At 44.2% G+C, this 25,146-nt stretch overlaps 1 non-coding gene and 41 pseudogenes across 1 annotated transcript; 24 read left to right on the plus strand and 18 right to left on the minus strand.

The window, feature by feature from the left end:
- Positions 1-36: 36 nt before the first annotated feature.
- Positions 37-155, minus strand: LOC140294155 (5S ribosomal RNA; annotated as a pseudogene).
- Positions 156-423: 268 nt separating this feature from the next.
- LOC140289064 (5S ribosomal RNA) lies at positions 424-542 on the minus strand (annotated as a pseudogene).
- Positions 543-808: 266 nt separating this feature from the next.
- On the minus strand, positions 809-927 carry LOC140292725 (5S ribosomal RNA; annotated as a pseudogene).
- Positions 928-1,196: 269 nt separating this feature from the next.
- On the minus strand, positions 1,197-1,315 carry LOC140299691 (5S ribosomal RNA; annotated as a pseudogene).
- A 269-nt stretch (positions 1,316-1,584) lies between these two features.
- Positions 1,585-1,703, minus strand: LOC140292900 (5S ribosomal RNA; annotated as a pseudogene).
- Positions 1,704-1,972: 269 nt separating this feature from the next.
- LOC140293907 (5S ribosomal RNA) lies at positions 1,973-2,091 on the minus strand (annotated as a pseudogene).
- Positions 2,092-2,354: 263 nt separating this feature from the next.
- On the minus strand, positions 2,355-2,473 carry LOC140294265 (5S ribosomal RNA; annotated as a pseudogene).
- A 263-nt stretch (positions 2,474-2,736) lies between these two features.
- Positions 2,737-2,855, minus strand: LOC140293048 (5S ribosomal RNA; annotated as a pseudogene).
- Positions 2,856-3,127: 272 nt separating this feature from the next.
- Positions 3,128-3,246, minus strand: LOC140300149 (5S ribosomal RNA). Its single transcript, XR_011914802.1, has one exon. It is a non-coding gene; the product is annotated as a 5S ribosomal RNA (ribosomal RNA).
- A 269-nt stretch (positions 3,247-3,515) lies between these two features.
- On the minus strand, positions 3,516-3,634 carry LOC140310276 (5S ribosomal RNA; annotated as a pseudogene).
- Positions 3,635-3,903: 269 nt separating this feature from the next.
- On the minus strand, positions 3,904-4,022 carry LOC140293908 (5S ribosomal RNA; annotated as a pseudogene).
- A 269-nt stretch (positions 4,023-4,291) lies between these two features.
- LOC140308830 (5S ribosomal RNA) lies at positions 4,292-4,410 on the minus strand (annotated as a pseudogene).
- Positions 4,411-4,679: 269 nt separating this feature from the next.
- Positions 4,680-4,798, minus strand: LOC140295942 (5S ribosomal RNA; annotated as a pseudogene).
- Positions 4,799-5,067: 269 nt separating this feature from the next.
- Positions 5,068-5,186, minus strand: LOC140293049 (5S ribosomal RNA; annotated as a pseudogene).
- A 272-nt stretch (positions 5,187-5,458) lies between these two features.
- On the minus strand, positions 5,459-5,577 carry LOC140299271 (5S ribosomal RNA; annotated as a pseudogene).
- Positions 5,578-5,846: 269 nt separating this feature from the next.
- Positions 5,847-5,955, minus strand: LOC140295822 (5S ribosomal RNA; annotated as a pseudogene).
- Positions 5,956-6,224: 269 nt separating this feature from the next.
- On the minus strand, positions 6,225-6,343 carry LOC140288695 (5S ribosomal RNA; annotated as a pseudogene).
- Positions 6,344-6,615: 272 nt separating this feature from the next.
- On the minus strand, positions 6,616-6,734 carry LOC140299601 (5S ribosomal RNA; annotated as a pseudogene).
- An 8,045-nt stretch (positions 6,735-14,779) lies between these two features.
- On the plus strand, positions 14,780-14,898 carry LOC140296767 (5S ribosomal RNA; annotated as a pseudogene).
- Positions 14,899-15,167: 269 nt separating this feature from the next.
- LOC140315995 (5S ribosomal RNA) lies at positions 15,168-15,286 on the plus strand (annotated as a pseudogene).
- A 272-nt stretch (positions 15,287-15,558) lies between these two features.
- Positions 15,559-15,677, plus strand: LOC140276697 (5S ribosomal RNA; annotated as a pseudogene).
- A 272-nt stretch (positions 15,678-15,949) lies between these two features.
- LOC140289159 (5S ribosomal RNA) lies at positions 15,950-16,068 on the plus strand (annotated as a pseudogene).
- A 658-nt stretch (positions 16,069-16,726) lies between these two features.
- LOC140267685 (5S ribosomal RNA) lies at positions 16,727-16,845 on the plus strand (annotated as a pseudogene).
- Positions 16,846-17,114: 269 nt separating this feature from the next.
- On the plus strand, positions 17,115-17,233 carry LOC140289617 (5S ribosomal RNA; annotated as a pseudogene).
- Positions 17,234-17,505: 272 nt separating this feature from the next.
- LOC140289161 (5S ribosomal RNA) lies at positions 17,506-17,624 on the plus strand (annotated as a pseudogene).
- Positions 17,625-17,893: 269 nt separating this feature from the next.
- On the plus strand, positions 17,894-18,012 carry LOC140267707 (5S ribosomal RNA; annotated as a pseudogene).
- A 269-nt stretch (positions 18,013-18,281) lies between these two features.
- On the plus strand, positions 18,282-18,400 carry LOC140289618 (5S ribosomal RNA; annotated as a pseudogene).
- A 272-nt stretch (positions 18,401-18,672) lies between these two features.
- Positions 18,673-18,791, plus strand: LOC140280798 (5S ribosomal RNA; annotated as a pseudogene).
- A 269-nt stretch (positions 18,792-19,060) lies between these two features.
- On the plus strand, positions 19,061-19,179 carry LOC140314475 (5S ribosomal RNA; annotated as a pseudogene).
- A 269-nt stretch (positions 19,180-19,448) lies between these two features.
- LOC140320843 (5S ribosomal RNA) lies at positions 19,449-19,567 on the plus strand (annotated as a pseudogene).
- Positions 19,568-20,214: 647 nt separating this feature from the next.
- Positions 20,215-20,333, plus strand: LOC140290421 (5S ribosomal RNA; annotated as a pseudogene).
- A 269-nt stretch (positions 20,334-20,602) lies between these two features.
- On the plus strand, positions 20,603-20,721 carry LOC140274723 (5S ribosomal RNA; annotated as a pseudogene).
- A 269-nt stretch (positions 20,722-20,990) lies between these two features.
- LOC140320854 (5S ribosomal RNA) lies at positions 20,991-21,109 on the plus strand (annotated as a pseudogene).
- A 269-nt stretch (positions 21,110-21,378) lies between these two features.
- On the plus strand, positions 21,379-21,497 carry LOC140293736 (5S ribosomal RNA; annotated as a pseudogene).
- A 269-nt stretch (positions 21,498-21,766) lies between these two features.
- Positions 21,767-21,885, plus strand: LOC140290919 (5S ribosomal RNA; annotated as a pseudogene).
- A 269-nt stretch (positions 21,886-22,154) lies between these two features.
- On the plus strand, positions 22,155-22,273 carry LOC140289619 (5S ribosomal RNA; annotated as a pseudogene).
- Positions 22,274-22,545: 272 nt separating this feature from the next.
- On the plus strand, positions 22,546-22,664 carry LOC140301778 (5S ribosomal RNA; annotated as a pseudogene).
- Positions 22,665-22,936: 272 nt separating this feature from the next.
- On the plus strand, positions 22,937-23,055 carry LOC140289162 (5S ribosomal RNA; annotated as a pseudogene).
- A 658-nt stretch (positions 23,056-23,713) lies between these two features.
- LOC140290086 (5S ribosomal RNA) lies at positions 23,714-23,832 on the plus strand (annotated as a pseudogene).
- Positions 23,833-24,101: 269 nt separating this feature from the next.
- LOC140291594 (5S ribosomal RNA) lies at positions 24,102-24,220 on the plus strand (annotated as a pseudogene).
- A 272-nt stretch (positions 24,221-24,492) lies between these two features.
- LOC140280327 (5S ribosomal RNA) lies at positions 24,493-24,611 on the plus strand (annotated as a pseudogene).
- Positions 24,612-24,883: 272 nt separating this feature from the next.
- Positions 24,884-25,002, plus strand: LOC140289163 (5S ribosomal RNA; annotated as a pseudogene).
- The last annotated feature ends 144 nt before the right edge of the window (positions 25,003-25,146 follow it).

Here is a 25,146-nt window from a genome sequence, read left to right on the forward strand (position 1 = left end):
AACAAAAGACATGTAGGTGGTAGAGAGAAGAGAAAAAGCTTACAGCACCTGGTATTCGCAAGCGGTCTCCCATTCAAGTACTAACCAGGTCCAACCCTGCTTGGGTTCTTAGATCAGACGAGGTCGGGCATATTCAGGGTGGTGTGGCCGTAAGTAACATTATCTGTGACAAATGTGCATTATATAGGTACTGGAATCATACGGTTCCTCTATGCAACCAGATAATTGCCAAGAAAGGCTGATATGTAGTGGGCACATCTTGTTCCCTGACGTGATAATTTTCTCCAGCTGAAAATGAGACTCTCAGATCACTTCGTGTCTGCAAAAAAGCAGCAGAAAATGAAGATGACCAACTTCCTCATGTGTCACAGGGTGATCATACGTTGCAACAAAAGACATGCAGGTGGTTGAGAGAAGAGAAAAAGCTTACAGCACCTGATAATCCCAAGGGGTCTCCCATCCAAGTACTAAACAGGCCCAACCCTAATTGGCTTCCAAGATCAGACGAGGTCGGGCATATTCAGGGTGGTGTGGCCGTAAACAACCATGTCTGTGACAAATATAAATTGTATAGGTACAGGAATCATACGGTTCCTCTATATAACCAGATAATTGCCAAGAAAGGCTGACTTGTAGTGAGCACATCTTCTTCCCTGACGTGATCATTCTCTTCAGCTGAAACTGAGACTCTCAGATCACTTCATGTCTGCCAACAAAGCAGCAGCTGAAGATGACCAACTTCCTCATGTGTCACAGGGCGATCAGACATTGCAGAAAAAGACATGCAGGTGGTAGAGAGAAGAGAAAAAGCTTACAGCACCTGGTATTCCCAAGCGGTCTAACATTCAAGTACTAACCAGGCCCAACCCTGCTTGGGTTCCGAGATTAGACGAGGTCGGGCATATTCAGGGTGGTGTGGCCGTAAGTAACAATGTCTGTGACAAATGTGCATTATATAGGTACTGGAATCATACGGTTCCTCTATGCAACCAGATAATTGCCGAAAAAGGCTGACTTGTAGTGGGTTCATCTTCTTCCCTGATGTGATTATTCTCTGGTACTGAAACTGAGACTCTCAGATCACTTTGTGTCTGCCAACAAAGCAGCAGCAGCTGAAGATGACCAACTTCCTCATGTGTCACAGGGCGATCAGACATTGCAACAAAAGACATGCAGGTGGTAAAGAGAAGAGAAAAAGCCTACAGCACCTGGTATTCCCAAGCGGTCTCCCATTCAAGTACTAACCAGGCCAAACCCTGCTTGGCTTCCGAGATCAGATGAGGTCGGGCTTATTCAGGGTGGTATGGCCGTAAGTAACAATCTCTCTGAAAAATGTTTATAATATAGGTACTGGAATCATACGGTTCCTCTATATAACCAGATAATTGCCAAGAAAGGCTGATGTGTAGCGGGCATATCATCTTCTCTGATGTGATCATTCTCTTCAGCTGAAACTGAGACTCTCAGATCACTTCGTGTCTGCCAACAAAGCAGCAGCAGCTGAAGATGACCAACTTCCTCATGTGTCACAGGGTGGTCAGACGTTGCAACAAAAGACATGCAGGTGGTAGAGAGAAGAGAAAAAGCTTACAGCACCTGGTATTCCCAAGCAGTCTCCCATTCAAGTACTAACAAGGCCCAACCCTGCTTGGCTTCCAAGATGAGACGAGGTCGGGCATGTTCAGGGTGGTGTGGCCGTAAGCAACAATGTCTGTGACAAATGTGCATTATATAGGTACTGGAATAATACAGTTCCTCTATGTAACCAGATAATTGTCGAGAAAGGCTAACTTGTAGTGGGCACATCTTCTTCCCTGATGTGATTATTCTCTCCAGCTGAAACTGAGACTCTCAGATCACTTCGTGTCTGCCAACAAAGCAGCAGCAGCTGAAGATGACCAACTTCCTCATGTGTCACAGGGTGGTCAGACGTTGCAACAAAAGACATGTAGGTGGTAGAGAGAAGAGAAAAAGCTTACAGCACCTGGTATTCGCAAGCGGTCTCCCATTCAAGAACTAACCAGGCCCAACCCTGCTTGGCTTCCGAGATCAGACGAGGTTGAGCTTATTCAGGGTGGTGTGGCGGTAAGCAACGATATCTGTTACAAATGTGTATTATATAGGTACTGGAATCATACACTTCCTCTATGTAACCAGATAATTGCCGAGAAAGGCTGACTTGTAGTGGGCACATCTTCTTCCCTGATGTGATTATTCTCTGCAGCTGAAACTCTGAGATCACTTTGTGTCTGCCAACAAAGCAGCAGCAGCTGAAGATGACCAACTTCCTCACGTGTCACAGGGCGATCAGACATTGCAACAAAAGACATGTAGGTGGTAGAGAGAAGAGAAAAAGCTTACAGCACCTGGTATTCCCAAGTGGTGTCCCATTAAAGTACTAACCAGGCCCAGCCCTCCTTGGCTTCCGAGATCAGACAAGGTCAGACATATTCAGGGTGGTTTGGCCGTAAGTAACAATCTCCGTGACAAATGTGCATTATATAGGCAATGGAATCATACACTTCCTCTATGTAACCAGATAATTGCCAAGAAAGGCTGACTTGTAGTGGGCACATCTTCTTCCCTGATGTGATTATTCTCTGCAGCTGAAACTCTGAGATCACTTTGTATCTGCCAACAAAGCAGCAGCAGCTGAAGATGACCAACTTCTTCACGTGTCACAGGGTGATCAGACGTTGCAACAAAAGACATGGAGGTGGTAGAGAGAAGAGAAAAAGCTTACAGCACCTGGTATTCCCAAGCGGTGTCCCATCAAAGTACTAACCAGGCCCAGCCCTCCTTGGCTTCCGAGATCAGACAAGGTCAGACATATTCAGGGTGGTTTGGCCGTAAGTAACAATCTCCGTGACAAATGTGCATTATATAGGCAATGGAATCATACACTTCCTCTATGTAACCAGATAATTGCCGAGAAAGGCTGACTTGTAGTGGGCACATCTTCTTCCCTGATGTGATTATTCTCTGCAGCTGAAACTGAGACTCTCAGATCACTTCGTGTCTGCCAACAAAGAAGCAGCAGCAGCTGAAGATGACCAACTTCCTCATGTGTCACAGGAGGATCAGACGTATCCACAAAAGACATGAAGGTGGTAGAGAGTAGAGAAGAAGCTTACAGCACCTGGTATTCCCAAGTGGTCTCCCATCCAAGTACTAACCAGGCCCAACCCTGCTTGGCTTCCGAGATCAGATGAGGTCGGGCATTTTCCGGGTGGTGTGGCCGTAAGCAGCAATGTCTCTGACAAATGTGCATTATATAGGTACTGGAATCATACGGTTCCTCTATGCAACCAGATAATTGCCGAGAAAGTTTGATGTGTAGCGGGTAAATCATCTTCTCTGATGTGATCATTCTCTGCAACTGAAACTGAGACTCTCAGATCACTTCATGTCTGCCAACAAAGCAGCAGCAGCTGAAGATGACCAACTTCCTCATGTGTCACAGGGTGGTCAGACGTTGCAACAAAAGACATGCAGGTGGTTGAGAGAAGAGAAAAAGCTTACAGCACCTGGTATTCCCAAGCGGTCTCTCATCCAAGTACTAACCAGGCACAACCCTGCTTGGCTTCCGAGATCAGACGAGGTCGGGCATATTCAGGGTGGTGAGGCCGTAAGCAACAATGTCTGTGACAAATGTGCATTATATAGGTACTGGAATCATACAGTTCCTCTATGTAACCAGATTATTGCCGAGAAAAGCTGATAAGTAGTGGGCACATCTTCTTCCCTGACGTGATTATTCTCTCGAGCTGAAACTGAGACTCTCAGATCACTTCGTGTCAGCCAACAAAGCAGCAGCAGCTGAAGATGACCACCTTCCTCATGTGTCACAGGGTGATCAGACGTTGCAACAAAAGACATGCAGGTGGTAGAGAGAAGAGAAAAAGCTTACAGCACCTGGTATTCGCAAGCGGTCTCCCATTCAAGAACTAACCAGGCCCAACCCTGCTTGGCTTCCGAGATCAGACGAGGTTGAGCTTATTCAGGGTGGTGTGGCGGTAAGCAACGATATCTGTTACAAATGTGTATTATATAGGTACTGGAATCATACACTTCCTCTATGTAACCAGATAATTGCCGAGAAAGGCTGACTTGTAGTGGGCACATCTTCTTCCCTGATGTGATTATTCTCTGCAGCTGAAACTGAAACTCTGAGATCACTTTGTGTCTGCCAACAAAGCAGCAGCAGCTGAAGATGACCAACTTCTTCGCGTGTCACAGGGTGATCAGACGTTGCAACAAAAGACATGGAGGTGGTAGAGAGAAGAGAAAAAGCTTACAGCACCTGGTATTCCCAAGCGGTCTCCCATCCAAGTACTAACCAGGCACAACCCTGCTTGGCTTCCGAGATCAGACGAGGTTAGGCATATTCAGGGTGGTGTGGCCGTAAGCAACAATGTCTGTGACAAATGTAAATTGTATAGGTACTGGAATCATACGGTTCCTCTATATAACCAGATAATTGCAGAGAAAGGCTGATAAATAGTGGGCACATCTTCTTCCCTGACGTGATTATTCTCTCCAGCTGAAAATGAGACTCTCAGATCACTTCGTGTCTGCCAACAAAGCAGCAGCAGCTGAAGATGACCAACTTCCTCATGTGTCACAGGGCGATCAGACCTTGCAACAAAATACATGCAGGTGGTAGAGAGAAGAGAAAAAGCTTACAGCACCTGGCATTCCCAAGGGGTCTCCCATTCAAGTACTAACCAGGCCCAACCCTGCTTGGGTTCCGAGATTAGTCGAGGTCGGGCATATTTACGGTGGTGTGGCCGTAAGTAACAATGTCTGTGAAAAATGTGCATTATATAGGTACTGGAATAATACAGTTCCTCTATGTAACCAGATAATTGCAGGGAAAGGCTAACTTGTTGTGGGCACATCTTCTTCCTTGATGTGATTATTCTCTGCAGCTGAAACTGAGACTCTCAGATCACTTCGTGTCTGCTAACAAAGCAGCAGCAGCTGAAGATGACCAACTTCCTCATGTGTCACAGGGCGATCAGACATTGCAACCAAAGACATGCAGGTGGTAGAGAGAAGAGAAAAAGCTTACAGCACCTGGTATTCCCAAGCGGTGTCCCATCAAAGTACTAACCAGGCCCAGCCCTCCTTGGCTTCCGAGATCAGACAAGGTCAGACATATTCAGGGTGGTTTGGCCGTAAGTAACAATCTCCGTGACAAATGTGCATTATATAGGCAATGGAATCATACACTTCCTCTATGTAACCAGATAATTGCCTAGAAAGGCTGACTTGTAGTGGGCACATGTTCTTCCCTGATGTGATTATTCTCTGCAGCTGAAATTGAGACTCTCAGATCACTTCGTGTCTGCCAACAAAGAAGCAGCAGCAGCTGAAGATGACCAACTTCCTCATGTGTCACAGGAGGATCAGACGTTGCCACAAAAGACATGAAGGTGGTAGAGAGTAGAGAAGAAGCTTACAGCACCTGGTATTACCAAGTGGTCTCCCATCCAAGTACTAACCAGGCCCAACCCTGCTTGGCTTCCGAGATCAGACGAGGTCGGGCATGTTCCGGGTGGTGTGGCCGTAAGCAGCAATGTCTCTGACAAATGTGCATTATATAGGTCCTGGAATCATACGGTTCCTCTATGCAACCAGATAATTGCCGAGAAAGGCTGATGTGTAGCGGGTAAATCATCTTCTCTGATGTGATCATTCTCTGCAACTGAAACTGAGACTCTCAGATCACTTCATGTCTGCCAACAAAGCAGCAGCAGCTGAAGATGACCAACTTCCTCATGTGTCACAGGATGATCAGACGTTGCAACAAAAGACATGGAGGTGGTAGAGAGAAGAGAAGAAGCTTACAGCACCTGGTATTCCCAAGCAGTCTCCCATCCAAGTACTAACCAGGCCCAACCCTCCTTGGCTTCCGAGATCAGACATATTCAGGGTGGTTTGGCCGTAAGCAACAGTCTCTGTGACAAATGTGCATTATATAGGCAATGGAATCATATGGTTCCTCTATGTAACCAGATAATTGCCGAGAAAGGCTGATATGTAGTGGGCACATCTTGTTCCCTGACGTGATAATTCTCTCTAGCTGAAAATGAGACTCTCAGATCACTTCGTGTCTGCCAACAAAGCAGCAGCAGCTGAAGATGACCAACTTCCTCATGTGTCACAGGGTGATCAGACGTTGCAACAAAAGACATGCAGGTGGTTGAGAGGAGAGAAAAAGCTTACAGCACCTGGTATTCCCAAGCTGTATACCAACAAAGTACTAACCAGGCCCAACACTGCTTGGCTTCCGAGATCAGACGAGGTCGGGCATATTCAGGGTGGTGTGGCCGTAAGCGACAATGTCTTTGACAAATGTGCATTATATAGGTAATGGAATCATACGGTTCCTCTATGTAACCAGATAATTGCCGAGAAAGGCTGACTTGTAGTGGGCAAATCTTCTTCCCTCATGTGATCATTCTCTGCAGCTGAAACTGAGACTCTCAGATCACTTCGTGTCTGCCAACAAAGCAGCAGCAGCTGCTGAAGATGACCAACTTCCTCATGTGTCACAGGGTGATCAGACGTTGCAACAAAAGACATGCAGGTGGTCGAAAGAAGAGAAAAAGCTTACAGCACCTGGTATTCCCAAGAGGTCTTCCATCCAAGTACTAACCAGGCCCAACCGTGCTTGGCTTCCGAGATCAGACGAGGTCGGGCATGTTCAACGTGGTGTGGCCGTAAGCAACAATGTCACTGACAAATGTGCATCATATAGGTACTGGAATCATACGGTTCCTCTATGCAACTAGATAATTGCAGAGAAAGGCTGATGTGTAACGGGCATATCATCTTCTCTGATGTGATCATTCTCTGCAGCTGAAACTGAGACTCTCAGATCACTTCGTGTCTGCCAACAAAGCAGCAGCTGAAGATGACCACCTTCCTCATGTGTCACAGGGTGATCAGACGTTGCAACAAAAGGTGGTAGAGAGAAGAGAAAAAGCTTAAAGCACCTGGTATTCCCAGACAGTCTACCATCCAAGTACTAGTAGTAGTAAAAATAAAAAGGATGGAAAACATTCAAGAAAAGTGCAAATGAAGCAAGGTTTTTTGGTATAACTATCATGTATTATTCATTTGAACTTTTTTAGAACTTTGAACATTTACAAAACATAAGTAAGATCTCAATCTCAGCTCGGCTGCTGACTACTTGGTCCTGGGGCCTGCTGCTGTCTAGCTCTGGTTCATTCCCGTTTAGGAGATAGCTGATGATTAATGTCATCCTCTTCTAAAAGTCACTGTCAGACTCTGAATTTGATCTTCATATTCTGAAACCTCTTTCTTGACCAAAATCAATTTCAAGGCCTTGTGTGCGATGAATCTTTTGGTTGTTGCGGAGAATCGGTTGTATTAGTAGTTATCACTGGGAAAGCTATATTTATTGCCCCCCCCCCCAAAAAAAAAAAGAGGAGGGGAAAAAAGAGGGAAAATGAAAAATGTGCAGGAATATGATTACAGGTGCAAGTGCTTGAATGTCGGTTTGACACATGCACACGTGTATAATTACAACAAACAGTTTGAAAGTAGTGTTTCTTTTACAGATCACCAAGAAGCTGGCTGGCGCTATTGGGGACAGTGCTGCATGGATGATAAACATCGGCAACGAGTTTGGCCAGGTTCTGAACTCTGTTCTGACAACGGGTGAAGGTGCAGGGTTGGAAGAGTTGTGCCATGGCATCGTCACTCGATACAAGAATGCGGGCCAAGCTGAACCTGAGGTCATCTATGTTGACCGGGACTGCTGCAGCCAGTCAGGTGGGTAAAAATGATAAAATTCTTTATCAAATATACGTTTGAAAAACTGTGTGCCACACACACACACACTGTTACCACTCCACTTGTGGGAGGAGTGGTACTGGCAATTGGGCAGCGGCTGACTTTGTTTTTCACAGGTGTGTCTTCAGTGGTCAAACTCTTCCACCCATGGAGGTCTGCAGTGCGCTTGGACAGCTTCCATTTCATGCGACGTTTTAACTGCGGCGTTAAGTTTACGTTAAGTGTCTGTCTGTCTGTCTGTCTGTTCGCAGATGATTGCTCGTCTGTTACTGTGTGATTATTGTTACAATGTTAATAAAGTTTGATAATTTTACTTGAACCAAGAACAGCCTTCACATTTTTATTTAATTTCCCTTTGCAAAACAGGACGACAGTGAGTGTGAGTGACATCCATTTAATGCAATTGTCAAAAGTGAAGCCAGAATTACTTGGAGAATTATTTTACATTTATCAACAAAACCCAACACTCTTTGTCTCAACCAAAGATTTTTTAAAAATACTTTCTTTGCTCAATTTGGAATTTGTTTCATTCACTTGTGTTGCACAAATAGTGATACAGATAGATAGCTAGTCTCTCAAATAATTGAGTGTACCAAAAAAAGAGGGGAAAAATGATGGGAGGCTTATTTACATTTACAGTTATACACATGTTGTGTGCTCCCCCCTACAGTAGGCTTTAGTAAAGTCCAAAGCACTGTGGTATGTTGGGGTGTTGCCACAATACAGGTTCGAATCCCACAAGAAACATGAAAATTAAACAGATGATAAACCTTGCAATAAGTGCAGAGGTGTGTGTAAACAATGTTGAGAAGATAAGAGAATAGAGAAAAGTGGATAAAGTGTACGTTTTTTCTCCTTTTCTTTTTCTCTCCCCCCCCCCCTCCTTCCTCTTTTTTTCCTTTTCCCCCCTTTCGGGCAGTCCCTTTTGCCCCTTTTTTGGCCGAAAGGTTAGCACTCTGGACTTTGAATCCAGTGATCCGAGTTCAAATCTCGGTGGAACCTACAGGTGTGCTGTCATGTTTGTGTTCTGGAAAGAAAATGAGTGGATGAGGTTAGTCAGTTGTCAAGTCACACCAGAGTGTGTGATTGACCAATTCCAAAGAGAGGGCTTAAATTGTTTAATGTTGAAAAAGTGAAACATTCAGCTGAGAGGGTCTGTGCTATTTGCCTTCTCACCTCCGGGTGTCACTAATTGAATCTATTTGATTTCTTCTTCCATATTAATTTGCAATGCATATATTTTTCCATGCTCTCCGTTTGGAATTTGGACACAGAAGCCAAAGGAGAAGGAAACAGGAAAAACAATCCCATGGTAACAATCAGCGACAAGGAGAACTACTCAAAAGCCTACATAATTAACCCGGTGCCCAACCATGGGCCAACCAATCATCCAATCAAGGAGCGGCAATTTCTGCCGGCCGGGATCTGAGCGCCAACTCCATGCGGTGCGCACAAGTTGGTACTGATTTAGGAAAAAGAGGATTGTACAATTTTACTCCTTGGTATGGATACTCTTTCAAAAAAGTCCAAAAAATAAAATATGTGGTTGACAAAACTGTGTGACTCAGTCCTTCAACACAAAAGGCAGGCAAAGGAAAATCAGCTGTCCTCTCTATCTAATCATAGGAGGATGGCCTGACTACGATCAGGGACCTGAGCAGCAAAGAATAGATAGACATGATAAATAGTTATATATATATATACATATATATATGTACATACTAGTCTCCAATACTACTATGATAAAAAGAGATCCAATGTACAGGTCTAAGTTGTACAGGAATGTGTTGTAGAAATTTGTTCTATATTTTTGTTGTAAATCCACAACAGGTTTCATCATCTGCTAATCCTGAAGGAGACACTAGTTGTAAAGGAATTTATTAATACATAAAAATGCTTATATTATAAGACTGAAACATCCTTGAACAGCAGATCACTGTAAAGACATACATATAATATTGTGATTATGTCAGTGGGTCAACAATTTTGTAAAGGCAACTTTACATAAAAAAATTTAAAATCTTGTAAAAATATAACAATGTAAACATAAAAACAGCAACCTCAAAACAAAACATAGCATGTTACCTGGATGGAAAACCATGCGTCTCTACAGCCTGAAGGAAGAAATCTTGGGCTGTTGATGACTTGTTGTTATTGGTAGCATGTCGGTACATGATCTTTGTGAGCATTTGGAAAACATAAAAACCACAGAAACACATTAAACATTAACTACAATAATATAAGAATAATAAATGAATGAAATATTGTTCCATGTGTAATGTTAGACTTAAAGCTATACTTACCTTTCTGGCATGTAGCACGGCACTTATTAAAAATTTAAACATGAAAAACTCCCCCTCCCTCCAAAGTCTCACCCTCTTCCCCCTGCCTGACCTGTGACGCTCCCTTCCTCCCTGACGTGTGAGGTGAGAAAGTGATGGTGCGTTCCATCTCCCCCGGATGTCGGAGCGGAGAATGTTGTCAAGTTATCAGCGGTCCAGTTACCACGTCCATCAAGGCTATTCTTGTGCTTGCCGTGTCCGAATATAAACAACTTGTGATCTACAACGGCCTGCGTTGTAGTTCGCGTGTAATTTCAACACCTGGTGGCTTGCTTTTCCATTTTAGTGCGCCATAAGCTTATTAGGAGCATTTTAAGCTTACAAAAGAAAAGTATAGCTTTAAATAAATTAAGTTGAATATTATATCACACACTATAATCTCCATGGGGACACTGACCTTTCTTGAAGAGACATCTATTCCAAACATTACCACACCATATCTGTTCAATAAAAATGTATCAATTGTTTAACGCAGCTACATCGTGGTCCATTACACCAGATTCCAGAACTCTGCAGAATGTATGCCATAGACCATTTTTTAAATCAATATATAAATATATAATGTCCATGTGATGTCCTTTGCTGTCAGCTTACCTGATCAACTTGTGGTTGGTATCTATATGTACGAGTGACAGAGGAGCTGCGACATTGTAGGTCCTTCTCACAACACATCCGAGGCTTGTCATTCTCTGTAGTATTCCTACCCTATCAACCCGGTGCATCGAATCCCACACTCTGTCCACTGAACTCTGTGGCCTAAAGCCCTAAGACGACCTTTTACCATTCTGTGACCTGTAGGAAAAGAAGTGAAAACCACTTTTATTTAAGATATATTGATTGATAATCATGTAAACAAACAATTTAGGCATTTAACTTTTTCTCAGGTATACATGCTATGATGACCGTTGCTATGATAATGTCCAGGACTCTCCACTAAGGCACAGAAAATTTAAAAAATAATATTGATAGCCTTTAGGCTATAAAAATAGCAGTCATTAAAGTAGCCGGCCCTCAGCTAGACTTAGTTGTGGAGCCTATATGGCCGGCAATTTCAAATGTTACTTTTATGGCACAAATCTTTTTATAATGCTATGGACAAGTGCATGATATAATTCAAATAAAAACTTTCTGTAAAAAGCACCAACCCAAATTCTGGGAGTCTTGCTTGATGGCAGAGACCAAGCTGTCAAGTTCATCATCTGTCATTTTACTGTAGCCTTCCCTTTTTGAGAGGCCCCACTGTCGCATTCTGCGTTTCAGTGTTCTCACTGATACACCAGCAGTGTGGAAATACAGGGGGCAGAGAGGTCAATTTCAATCAAATGCTGGACGTGGTCTTTGGAAAAAAACATATGCTGGCTTGTTCACAGATACGAGACTTGTGTTCTTTTCACTGATTTTTACTGTGGTCTTCATCGTCGGCTTTCACCACAAGTACACCGTAGAACTGATAAAACACAAATGATGTACAAATATTACATTACACATGCCTCAACTAAAAGAAAATATATTATTTACAAACACAAACTTACATACCACTTTGGCCTGCAAGTGGACAAACCGGTAAACTTAAAACCGCTTATGGTCTTCGTTGATTGCTTTCTTTATTGGATCCATATCAATGATACCAGTTTACCGGACCGCTTTTTTAAACCGGAAGTGACATCACCGTCACCTTAAACTAAACTTATCAAGTTTTAACTTTTAACTTTTACCTAACACCAAATGTTATTAACTATATCCTTTAAACATTGCTAAATATTAAATATATACATCAAAACACTTAAAACAAACGTGTTATACGGACATTCTCTATGGCCATAAAATCATAGCTGCATCTAGTGGCGAAACATAAATATAACTGCCGTTACATTGCCTGTTTGACAGTTTAAAGCGGCTGCACGTGCACTTTTTCTATCTGGCCTCAGTACATTTCTGAAATGTATTCATTTGTGTTTGGAAAACATTGGAAACTTTATTTCTGAGTCCACATCAGTGGGTTCTGGTTGTTAGCACATAGATGAGGAGACAGTTCAAGTAGTTTAAATTTTTAATAAGTGCCGTGCTACATGCCAGAAAGGTAAGTATAGCTTTAAGTCTAACATTACACATGGAACAATATTTCATTCATTTATTATTCTTATATTATTGTAGTTAATGTTTAATGTGTTTCTGTGGTTTTTATGTTTTCCAAATGCTCACAAAGATCATGTACCGACATGCTACCAATAACAACAAGGCATCAACAGCCCAAGATTTCTTCCTTCAGGCTGTAGAGACGCATGGTTTTCCATCCAGGTAACATGCTATGTTTTGTTTTGAGGTTGCTGTTTTTATGTTTACATTGTTATATTTTTACAAGATTTTAAATTTTTTTATGTAAAGTTGCCTTTACAAAATTGTTGACCCACTGACATAATCACAATATTATATGTATGTCTTTACAGTGATCTGCTGTTCAAGAATGTTTCAGTCTTATAATATAAGCATTTTTATGTATTAATAAATTCCTTTACAACTAGTGTCTCCTTCAGGATTAGCAGATGATGAAACCTGTTGTGGATTTACAACAAAAATATAGAACAAATTTCTACAACACATTCCTGTACAACTTAGACCTGTACATTGGATCTCTTTTTATCATAGTAGTATTGGAGACTAGTATGTACATATATATATGTATATATATATATATATAACTATTTATCATGTCTATCTATTCTTTGCTGCTCAGGTCCCTGATCGTAGTCAGGCCATCCTCCTATGATTAGATAGAGAGGACAGCTGATTTTCCTTTGCCTGCCTTTTGTGTTGAAGGACTGAGTCACACAGTTTTGTCAACCACATATTTTATTTTTTGGACTTTTTTGAAAGAGTATCCATACCAAGGAGTAAAATTGTACAATCCTCTTTTTCCTAAATCAGTACCAACTTGTGCGCACCGCATGGAGTTGGCGCTCAGATCCCGGCCGGCAGAAATTGCCGCTCCTTGATTGGATGATTGGTTGGCCCATGGTTGGGCACCGGGTTAATTATGTAGGCTTTTGAGTAGTTCTCCTTGTCGCTGATTGTTACCATGGGATTGTTTTTCCTGTTTCCTTCTCCTTTGGCTTCTGTGTCCAAATTCCAAACGGAGAGCATGGAAAAATATATGCATTGCAAATTAATATGGAAGAAGAAATCAAATAGATTCAATTAGAGACACCCGGAGGTGAGAAGGCAAATAGCACAGACCCTCTCAGCTGAATGTTTCACTTTTTCAACATTAAACAATTTAAGCCCTCTCTTTGGAATTGGTCAATCACACACTCTGGTGTGACTTGACAACTGACTAACCTCATCCACTCATTTTCTTTCCAGAACACAAACATGACAGCACACCTGTAGGTTCCACCGAGATTTGAACTCGGATCACTGGATTCAAAGTCCAGAGTGCTGACCTTTCGGCCAAAAAAGGGGCAAAAGGGACTGCCCGAAAGGGGGGAAAAGGAAAAAAAGAGGAAGGGGGGGGGGAGAAAAGGAGAAAAAACGTACACTATATCCACTTTTCTCTATTCTCTTATCTTCTCAACATTGTTTACACACACCTCTGCACTTATTGCAAGGTTTATCATCTGTTTAATTTTCATGTTTCTTGTGGGATTCGAACCTGTATTGTGGCAACACCCCAACATACCACAGTGCTTTGGACTTTACTAAAGCCTACTGTAGGGGGCAGCACACAAAATGTGTATAACTGTAAATGTAAATAAGTCTCCCATCATTTTTCCCCTCTTTTTTTGGTACACTCAATTATTTGAGAGACTAGCTATCTATCTGTATCACTATTTGTGCAACACAAGTGAATGAAACAAATTCCAAATTGAGCAAAGAAAGTATTTTTAAAAAATCTTTGGTTGAGACAAAGAGTGTTGGGTTTTGTTAATAAATGTAAAATAATTCTCCAAGTAATTCTGGCTTCACTTTTGACAATTGCATTAAATGGATGTCACTCACACTCACTGTCGTCCTGTTTTGCAAAGGGAAATTAAATAAAAATGTGAAGGCTGTTCTTGGTTCAAGTAAAATTATCAAACTTTATTAACATTGTAACAATAATCACACAGTAACAGACGAGCAATCATCTGCGAACAGACAGACAGACAGACAGACACTTAACGTAAACTTAACGCCGCAGTTAAAACGTCGCACCTATCGTACCTATATAATGCACATTTGTCACAGTTATTGTTGCTTACGGCCACACCACCCTGAATAAGTCTGATCTCGGAAGCCAAGCAGGGTTGGGCCTTGTTAGTATTTGGATGGGAGACTGCTTGGGAATACCAGGTGCTGTAGGTTTTTTCTTTTCTCTCTACAACCTGCATGTCTTTTGTTGCAACGTCTGATCACCCTGTGACACATGAGGAAGTTGGTCATCTTCAGCTGCTGCTGCTTTATTGGCAGACACGAAGTGATCTGAGAGTCTCATTTTCAGCTGGAGAAAATTATCACGTCAGGGAACAAGATGTGCCCACTACATATCAGCCTTTCTCGGCAATTATCTGGTTACATAGAGGAACCATATGATTCCATTGCCTATATAATGCACATTTGTCACAGAGATTGTTGCTTACGGCCAAACCACCCTGAATATGTCTGACCTCGTCTGATCTCAGAAGCCAAGGAGGTTTGGGCGTGGTTAGTACTTTGATGAGAGACCGCTTGGGAATACCAGGTGATGTAAGCTTTTTCTCTTCTCTCTACCACCTGCATGTCTTTTGTTGCAACGTCTGATCACCCTGTGACACGTGAAGAAGTTCGTCATCTTCAGCTGCTGCTGCTTTTTTGGCAGACACGAAGTGATCTGAGAGTCTCAGTTTCAGCTGTAGAGAATAATCACATCAGGGAAGAAGATGTGCCCACTACAAGTTAGCCTTTCTTGGCAATTATCTGGTTGCATAGAGGAACCGTATGATTCCAGTACCTATATAATGCACATTTGTCACAGACATTGTTACTTACGGCCACACCACCCTGAATATGCCCAACCTCGTGTGATCTCGGAACCCAAGCAGGGTTGGGCCTGGTTAGTACTTCGATGGGAGACCTCTTGGGAATACCAGGTGCTGTAAGCTTCTTCTCTTCTGTCTACCACCTCCATGTCTTTTGTTGCAACGTCTGATCATCCTGTGACACATGAGGAAGTTGGTCATCTTCAGCAGCTGCTGCTTCTTTGTTGGCAGACACGAAGTGATCTGAGAGTCTCAGTTTCAGCTGCAGAAAATAATCACATGGGGGAAGAAGATGTGCCCGCTACACATCAGCCTTTCTCTGCAATTAACTGGTTGCATAGAGGAACCGTATGATTCCAGTACCTATATAATGGACATTTGTCAGAGATATTGTTGCTTACGGCCACACCACCCTGAATAAGCCCGACCTCGTCTGATCTCGGAAGCAGAGCAGGTTTGGGCCTGGTTAATACTTCGATGGGAGACCTCTTGGGAATACCAGGTGCTGTAAGCTTCTTCTCTTCTCTCTACCACCTGCATGTCTTTTGTTGCAACGTCTGATCATCCTGTGACACATGAGGAAGTTGGTCATCTTCAGCAGCTGCTGCTTCTTTGTTGGCAGACACGAAGTGATCTGAGAGTCTCAGTTTCAGCTGCAGAAAATAATCACATCGGGGAAGAAGATGTGCCCACTACAAGTCAGCCTTTCTCGGCAATTATCTGGTTACATAGAGGAAGTGTATGATTCCAGTACTTATATAATGCACATTTGTCACAGATATTGTTGCTTACGGCCACACCACCCTGAATAAGCCCGACCTCGTCTGATCTTGGAAGCCAAGCAGGTTTGGGCCTGGTTAGTACTTGGATGGGAGACTGCTTGGGAATACCAGGTGCTTTAAGCTTTTTCTCTTCTCTCTACCACCTGCATGTCTTTTGTTGCAACGTCTGATCACCTTGTGACACATGAGGAAGTTGGTCATCTTCAGCTGCTGCTGCTTTGTTGGCAGACACGAAGTGATCTGAGAGTCTCATTTTCAGCTGGAGAGAATTATCACGTCAGGGAAGAAGATGTGCCCACTACAAGTCAGCCTTTCTCGGCAATTATCTGGTTGCATAGAGGAACCGTATGATTCCAGTACCTATATAATGCACATTTGTCAGAGACATTGTTGCTTACGGCCACACCACCCTGAATAAGCCCCACCTCGTCTGATCTCGGACGCCAAGCAGGGTTGTAACTGCTTACTACTTGGATGGGAGACAGCTTGTGAATAACCAGGTGCTGTAAGCTTTTTCTCTTCTCTCTACCACCTGCATGTCTTTTGTTGCAATGTCTGATCACCCTGTGACACGTGAAGAAGTTGGTCATCTTCAGCTGCTGCTGCTTTGTTGATAGACACGAGGTGATCTGAGAGTCTCATTTTCAGCTGGAGAGAATAATCACATCAAGGAGGAAGATGAACCCACTACAAGTCAGCCTTTTTCGGCAATTATCTGGTTACACAGAGGAAGTGTATGATTCCAGTACCTATATAATGCACATTTGTCACCGATATTGTTGCTTACGGCCACACCACCCTGAATAAGCCCGACCTCGTCTGATCTCGGAAGCCAAGCAGGGTTGGGCCTGGTTAGTACTTGAATGCGAGACCGCTTGGGAATACCAGGTGCCTTAAGCTTTTTCTCTTCTCTCTACCACCTACATGTCTTTTGTTGCAACGTCTGATCACCCTGAGACACATGAGGAAGTTGGTCATCTTCAGCTTCTGCTGCTTTGTTGGCAGACACGAAGTGATCTGAGAGTCTCAGTTTCAGCTGAAGAGAATGATCACATCAGAGAAGATGATATGCCCGCTACACATCAGCCTTTCTCGGCAATTATCTGGTTGCATAGAGGAACCGTATGATTCCAGTACCTATATAATGCACATTTGTCAGAGACATTGTCGCTTGCGGCCACACCACCCTGAACATGCCCGACCTCGTCTGATCTCGGAAGCCAAACAGGGTTGAGCCTGCTTAGTACTTGGATGGGAGACTGCTTGGGAATACCAGGTGCTGTACGCTTCTTCTCTCCTCTCTACCACCTGCATGTCTTTTGTTGCAACGTCTGATCATCCTGTGACACATGAGGAAGTTGGTCATCTTCAGCAGCTGCTGCTTCTTTGTTGGCAGACACAAAGTGATCTGAGAGTCTCAGTTTCAGCTGCAGAAAATAATCACATCGGGGAAGAAGATGTGCCCACTACAAGTCAGCCTTTCTCGGCAATTATCTGGTTACATAGAGGAAGTGTATGATTCCAGTACTTATATAATGCACATTTGTCACAGATATTGTTGCTTACGGCCACACCACCCTGAATAAGCCCGACCTCGTCTGATCTTGGAAGCCAAGCAGGTTTGGGCCTGGTTAGTACTTGGATGGGAGACTGCTTGGGAATACCAGGTGCTTTAAGCTTTTTCTCTTCTCTCTACCACCTGCATGTCTTTTGTTGCAATGTCTGATCACCCTGTGACACGTGAAGAAGTTGGTCATCTTCAGCTGCTGCTGCTTTGTTGATAGACACGAGGTGATCTGAGAGTCTCATTTTCAGCTGGAGAGAATAATCACATCAAGGAGGAAGATGAACCCACTACAAGTCAGCCTTTTTCGGCAATTATCTGGTTACACAGAGGAAGTGTATGATTCCAGTACCTATATAATGCACATTTGTCACCGATATTGTTGCTTACGGCCACACCACCCTGAATAAGCCCGACCTCGTCTGATCTCGGAAGCCAAGCAGGGTTGGGCCTGGTTAGTACTTGAATGCGAGACCGCTTGGGAATACCAGGTGCCTTAAGCTTTTTCTCTTCTCTCTACCATCTACATGTCTTTTGTTGCAACGTCTGATCACCCTGAGACACATGAGGAAGTTGGTCATCTTCAGCTTCTGCTGCTTTGTTGGCAGACACGAAGTGATCTGAGAGTCTCAGTTTCAGCTGAAGAGAATGATCACATCAGAGAAGATGATATGCCCGCTACACATCAGCCTTTCTCGGCAATTATCTGGTTGCATAGAGGAACCGTATGATTCCAGTACCTATATAATGCACATTTGTCAGAGACATTGTCGCTTGCGGCCACACCACCCTGAACATGCCCGACCTCGTCTGATCTCGGAAGCCAAACAGGGTTGAGCCTGCTTAGTACTTGGATGGGAGACTGCTTGGGAATACCAGGTGCTGTACGCTTCTTCTCTCCTCTCTACCACCTGCATGTCTTTTGTTGCAACGTCTGATCATCCTGTGACACATGAGGAAGTTGGTCATCTTCAGCAGCTGCTGCTTCTTTGTTGGCAGACACAAAGTGATCTGAGAGTCTCAGTTTCAGCTGCAGAGAATAATCACATCAGGGAAGAAGATGTGCCCACTACAAGTCAGCCTTTCTCTGCAATTATCTGGTTACATAGAAGAAGTGTATGATTCCAGTACCTATATAATGCACATTTGTCACAGTTAATGTCGCTTACGGCCACACCACCCTGAATAAGCCCGACCTCGTCTGATCTTGGAAGCCAAGCAGGATTGGGCCTTGTTAGTACTTGGATGGGAGTCCTCTTGGGAATACCAGGTGCTGTAAGCTTTTTCTCCTCTCTCTACCACCTGCATGTCTTTTGTTGCAACGTCTGATCACCCTGTGACACATGAGGAAGGTGGTCATCTTCAGCTGCTGCTGCTTTGTTGGCAGACACGAAGTGATCTGAGAGTCTCAGTTTCAGCTCGAGAGAATAATCACGTCAGGGAAGAAGATGTGCCCACTACTTATCAGCTTTTCTCGGCAATAATCTGGTTACATAGAGGAACTGTATGATTCCAGTACCTATATAATGCACATTTGTCACAGTTATTGTCGCTTACGGCCACACCACCCTGAATATACCCGACCTCGTCTGATCTCGGAAGCCAAGCAGGTTTGGGCCTGGTTAGTACTTGGATGGTAGACTGCATGGGAATACCAGGTGCTTTAAGCTTTTTCTCTTCTCTCTACCACCTTCATGTCTTTTGTTGCAACGTCTGAGCACCCTGTGACACATGAGGAAGTTGGTCATCTTCATTTTCTGCTGCTTTGTTGGCAGACACGAAGTGATCTGAGAGTCTCAGTTTCAGCTGAAGAGAATAATCACATCAAGGAGGAAGATGAACCCACTACAAGTCAGCCTTTTTCGGCAATTATCTGGTTACACAGAGGAAGTGTATGATTCCAGTACCTATATAATGCACAATTGTCACCGATATTTTTGCTTACGGCCACACCACCCTGAATAAGCCCGACCTCGTCTGATCTCGGAAGCCAAGCACGGTTGGGCCTGGTTAGTACTTGAATGGGAGACCGCTTGGGAATACCAGGTACCTTAAGCTTTTTCTCTTCTCTCTACCACCTGCATGTCTTTTGTTGCAACGTCTGATCACCCTGTGACACATGAGGAAGTTGGTCATCTTCAGCTTCTGCTGCTTTGTTGGCAGACACGAAGTGATCTGAGAGTCTCATGTTCAGCTGGAGAAAATTATCACGTCAGGGAAGAAGATGTGCCCACTACAGATCAGCCTTTCTCAGCAATTATCTGGTTACATAGAGGAACCGTATGATTCCTGTACTTATATAATGCACATTTGTCAGACACATTGTTGCTTACGGCCACACCACCCTGAACATGCCTGATCTCGTAAGCCAAGCAGGGTTGAGCCTCCTTAGTACTTGGATGGGAGACTGCTTGGGAATACCAGGTGCTGTAAGCTTTTTCTCTTCTCTCTACCACCTGCATGTCTTTTGTTGCAACGTCTGATCACCCTGTGACACATGAGGAAGTTGGTCATCTTCAGCTGCTGCTGCTTTGTTGGCTGACACGAAGTGATCTGAGAGTCTCAGTTTAAGTTGCAGAGAATGATCACATCAGAGAAGATGATTTGCCCGCTACACATCAGCCTTTCTCGGCAATTATCTGGTTGCATAGAGGAACCGTATGATTCCAGTACCTATATAATGCACATTTGTCAGAGACATTGTTGCTTACGGCCACACCACCCTGAATAAGCCCGACCTCGTCTGATCTCGGACGCCAAGCAGGGTTGTACCTGGTTAGTACTTGGATGGGAGACAGCTTGGGAATACCAGGTGCTGTAAGCTTTTTCTCTTCTCTCTACCACCTGCATGTCTTTTGTTGCAACGTCTGATCACCCTGTGACACGTGAAGAAGTTAGTCATCTTCAGCTGCTGCTGCTTTGTTGATAGACACGAGGTGATCTGAGAGTCTCAGTTTCAGCTGCAGAGAATAATCACATCAAGGAGGAAGATGAACCCACTACAAGTCAGCCTTTTTCGGCAATTATCTGGTTATACAGAGGAAGTGTATGATTCCAGTACCTATATAATGCACATTTGTCACCAAAATTTTTGCTTATGGCCACACCACCCTGAATAAGCCCAACCTCGTCTGATCTCGGAAGCCAAGCAGGGTTGGGCCTGGTTAGTACTTGAATGGGAGACTGCTTGGGAATACCAGGTGCCTTAAGCTTTTTCTCTTCTCTCTACCACCTGCATGTCTTTTGTTGCAACGTCTGATCACCCTGTGACACATGAGGAAGTTGGTCATCTTCATTTTCTGCTGCTTTGTTGGCAGACACGAAGTGATCTGAGAGTCTCAGTTTCAGCTGAAGAGAATAATCACATCAAGGAGGAAGATGAACCCACTACAAGTCAGCCTTTTTCGGCAATTATCTGGTTACACAGAGGAAGTGTATGATTCCAGTACCTATATAATGCACAATTGTCACCGATATTTTTGCTTACGGCCACACCACCCTGAATAAGCCCGACCTCGTCTGATCTCGGAAGCCAAGCACGGTTGGGCCTGGTTAGTACTTGAATGGGAGACCGCTTGGGAATACCAGGTACCTTAAGCTTTTTCTCTTCTCTCTACCACCTGCATGTCTTTTGTTGCAACGTCTGATCACCCTGTGACACATGAGGAAGATGGTCATCTTCAGCTTCTGCTGCTTTGTTGGCAGACACGAAGTGATCTGAGAGTCTCATGTTCAGCTGGAGAAAATTATCACGTCAGGGAAGAAGATGTGCCCACTACAGATCAGCCTTTCTCAGCAATTATCTGGTTACATAGAGGAACCGTATGATTCCAGTACCTATATAATGCACATTTGTCACAGAAATTGTTCCTTACGGCCACACCACCCTGAATAAGCCCGACCTCGTCTGATCTCGGAAGCCAAGGAGGGTTGGGCCTGGTTAGTACTTTAATGGGAGACTGCTTGGGAATACCAGGTTCTGTAAGCGTTTTCTCTTCTCTCTACAACCTGCATGTCTTTTGTTGCAACGTCTGATCACCCTGTGACACATGAGGAAGTTGGTCATCTTCAGCTGCTGCTGCTTTGTTGGCAGACACGAAGTGATCTGAGAGTCTCAGTTTCAGCTGCAGAGAATAATCACATCAGGGAAGAAGATGTGCCCATAACACGTCAGCCTTTCTCTGCAATTATCTGGTTACATAGAGGAAGTGTATGATTCCAGTACCTATATAATGCACATTTGTCACAGAAATTGTTCCTTATGGCCACACCACCCTGAATAAGCCCGACCTCGTCTGATCTCGGAAGCCAAGGAGGGTTGGGCCTGGTTAGTACTTTAATGGGAGACTGCTTGGGAATACCAGGTGCTGTAAGCGTTTTCTCTTCTCTCTACAACCTGCATGTCTTTTGTTGCAACGTCTGATCACCCTGTGACACATGAGGAAGTTGGCCATCTTCAGCTGCTGCTGCTTTGTTGGAAGACACGAAGTGATCTGAGAGTCTCAGTTTCAGCTAAAGAGAATAATCACTTCAGGGAAGAAGATGTGCCCACTACAGATCAGCCTTTCTCAGCAATTATCTGGTTACATAGAGGAACCGTATGATTCCAGTACCTATATAATGCACATTTGTCAGAGACATTGTCGCTTGCGGCCACACCACCCTGAACATGCCCGACCTCGTCTGATCTCGGAAGCCAAACAGGGTTGAGCCTGCTTAGTACTTGGATGGGAGACTGCTTGGGAATACCAGGTGCTGTACGCTTCTTCTCTCCTCTCTACCACCTGCATGTCTTTTGTTGCAACGTCTGATCATCCTGTGACACATGAGGAAGTTGGTCATCTTCAGCAGCTGCTGCTTCTTTGTTGGCAGACACGAAGTGATCTGAGAGTCTCAGTTTCAGCTGCAGAAAATAATCACATGGGGGAAGAAGATGTGCCCGCTACACATCAGCCTTTCTCTGCAATTAACTGGTTGCATAGAGGAACCGTATGATTCCAGTACCTATATAATGGACATTTGTCAGAGATATTGTTGCTTACGGCCACACCACCCTGAATAAGCCCGACCTCGTCTGATCTCGGAAGCAGAGCAGGTTTGGGCCTGGTTAGTACTTCGATGGGAGACCTCTTGGGAATACCAGGTGCTGTAAGCTTCTTCTCTTCTCTCTACCACCTGCATGTCTTTTGTTGCAACGTCTGATCATCCTGTGACACATGAGGAAGTTGGTCATCTTCAGCAGCTGCTGCTTCTTTGTTGGCAGACACGAAGTGATCTGAGAGTCTCAGTTTCAGCTGCAGAAAATAATCACATCGGGGAAGAAGATGTGCCCACTACAAGTCAGCCTTTCTCGGCAATTATCTGGTTACATAGAGGAAGTGTATGATTCCAGTACTTATATAATGCACATTTGTCACAGATATTGTTGCTTACGGCCACACCACCCTGAATAAGCCCGACCTCGTCTGATCTTGGAAGCCAAGCAGGTTTGGGCCTGGTTAGTACTTGGATGGGAGACTGCTTGGGAATACCAGGTGCTTTAAGCTTTTTCTCTTCTCTCTACCACCTGCATGTCTTTTGTTGCAACGTCTGATCACCTTGTGACACATGAGGAAGTTGGTCATCTTCAGCTGCTGCTGCTTTGTTGGCAGACACGAAGTGATCTGAGAGTCTCATTTTCAGCTGGAGAGAATTATCACGTCAGGGAAGAAGATGTGCCCACTACAAGTCAGCCTTTCTCGGCAATTATCTGGTTGCATAGAGGAACCGTATGATTCCAGTACCTATATAATGCACATTTGTCAGAGACATTGTTGCTTACGGCCACACCACCCTGAATAAGCCCCACCTCGTCTGATCTCGGACGCCAAGCAGGGTTGTAACTGCTTACTACTTGGATGGGAGACAGCTTGTGAATAACCAGGTGCTGTAAGCTTTTTCTCTTCTCTCTACCACCTGCATGTCTTTTGTTGCAATGTCTGATCACCCTGTGACACGTGAAGAAGTTGGTCATCTTCAGCTGCTGCTGCTTTGTTGATAGACACGAGGTGATCTGAGAGTCTCATTTTCAGCTGGAGAGAATAATCACATCAAGGAGGAAGATGAACCCACTACAAGTCAGCCTTTTTCGGCAATTATCTGGTTACACAGAGGAAGTGTATGATTCCAGTACCTATATAATGCACATTTGTCACCGATATTGTTGCTTACGGCCACACCAACCTGAATAAGCCCGACCTCGTCTGATCTCGGAAGCCAAGCAGGGTTGGGCCTGGTTAGTACTTGAATGCGAGACCGCTTGGGAATACCAGGTGCCTTAAGCTTTTTCTCTTCTCTCTACCACCTACATGTCTTTTGTTGCAACGTCTGATCACCCTGAGACACATGAGGAAGTTGGTCATCTTCAGCTTCTGCTGCTTTGTTGGCAGACACGAAGTGATCTGAGAGTCTCAGTTTCAGCTGAAGAGAATGATCACATCAGAGAAGATGATATGCCCGCTACACATCAGCCTTTCTCGGCAATTATCTGGTTGCATAGAGGAACCGTATGATTCCAGTACCTATATAATGCACATTTGTCAGAGACATTGTCGCTTGCGGCCACACCCCCCTGAACATGCCCGACCTCGTCTGATCTCGGAAGCCAAACAGGGTTGAGCCTGCTTAGTACTTGGATGGGAGACTGCTTGGGAATACCAGGTGCTGTACGCTTCTTCTCTCCTCTCTACCACCTGCATGTCTTTTGTTGCAACGTCTGATCATCCTGTGACACATGAGGAAGTTGGTCATCTTCAGCAGCTGCTGCTTCTTTGTTGGCAGACACAAAGTGATCTGAGAGTCTCAGTTTCAGCTGCAGAAAATAATCACATCGGGGAAGAAGATGTGCCCACTACAAGTCAGCCTTTCTCGGCAATTATCTGGTTACATAGAGGAAGTGTATGATTCCAGTACTTATATAATGCACATTTGTCACAGATATTGTTGCTTACGGCCACACCACCCTGAATAAGCCCGACCTCGTCTGATCTTGGAAGCCAAGCAGGTTTGGGCCTGGTTAGTACTTGGATGGGAGACTGCTTGGGAATACCAGGTGCTGTACGCTTCTTCTCTCCTCTCTACCACCTGCATGTCTTTTGTTGCAACGTCTGATCATCCTGTGACACATGAGGAAGTTGGTCATCTTCAGCAGCTGCTGCTTCTTTGTTGGCAGACACAAAGTGATCTGAGAGTCTCAGTTTCAGCTGCAGAAAATAATCACATCGGGGAAGAATATGTGCCCACTACAAGTCAGCCTTTCTCGGCAATTATCTGGTTACATAGAGGAAGTGTATGATTCCAGTACTTATATAATGCACATTTGTCACAGATATTGTTGCTTACGGCCACACCACCCTGAATAAGCCCGACCTCGTCTGATCTTGGAAGCCAAGCAGGTTTGGGCCTGGTTAGTACTTGGATGGGAGACTGCTTGGGAATACCAGGTGCTTTAAGCTTTTTCTCTTCTCTCTACCACCTGCATGTCTTTTGTTGCAATGTCTGATCACCCTGTGACACGTGAAGAAGTTGGTCATCTTCAGCTGCTGCTGCTTTGTTGATAGACACGAGGTGATCTGAGAGTCTCATTTTCAGCTGGAGAG

This window comes from Leuresthes tenuis, unplaced genomic scaffold (assembly GCF_036924035.1).
Source record: "Leuresthes tenuis unplaced genomic scaffold, fLeuTen1.0.hap1 SCAF_1, whole genome shotgun sequence".
Lineage (NCBI taxonomy): Eukaryota > Metazoa > Chordata > Actinopteri > Atheriniformes > Atherinopsidae > Leuresthes > Leuresthes tenuis.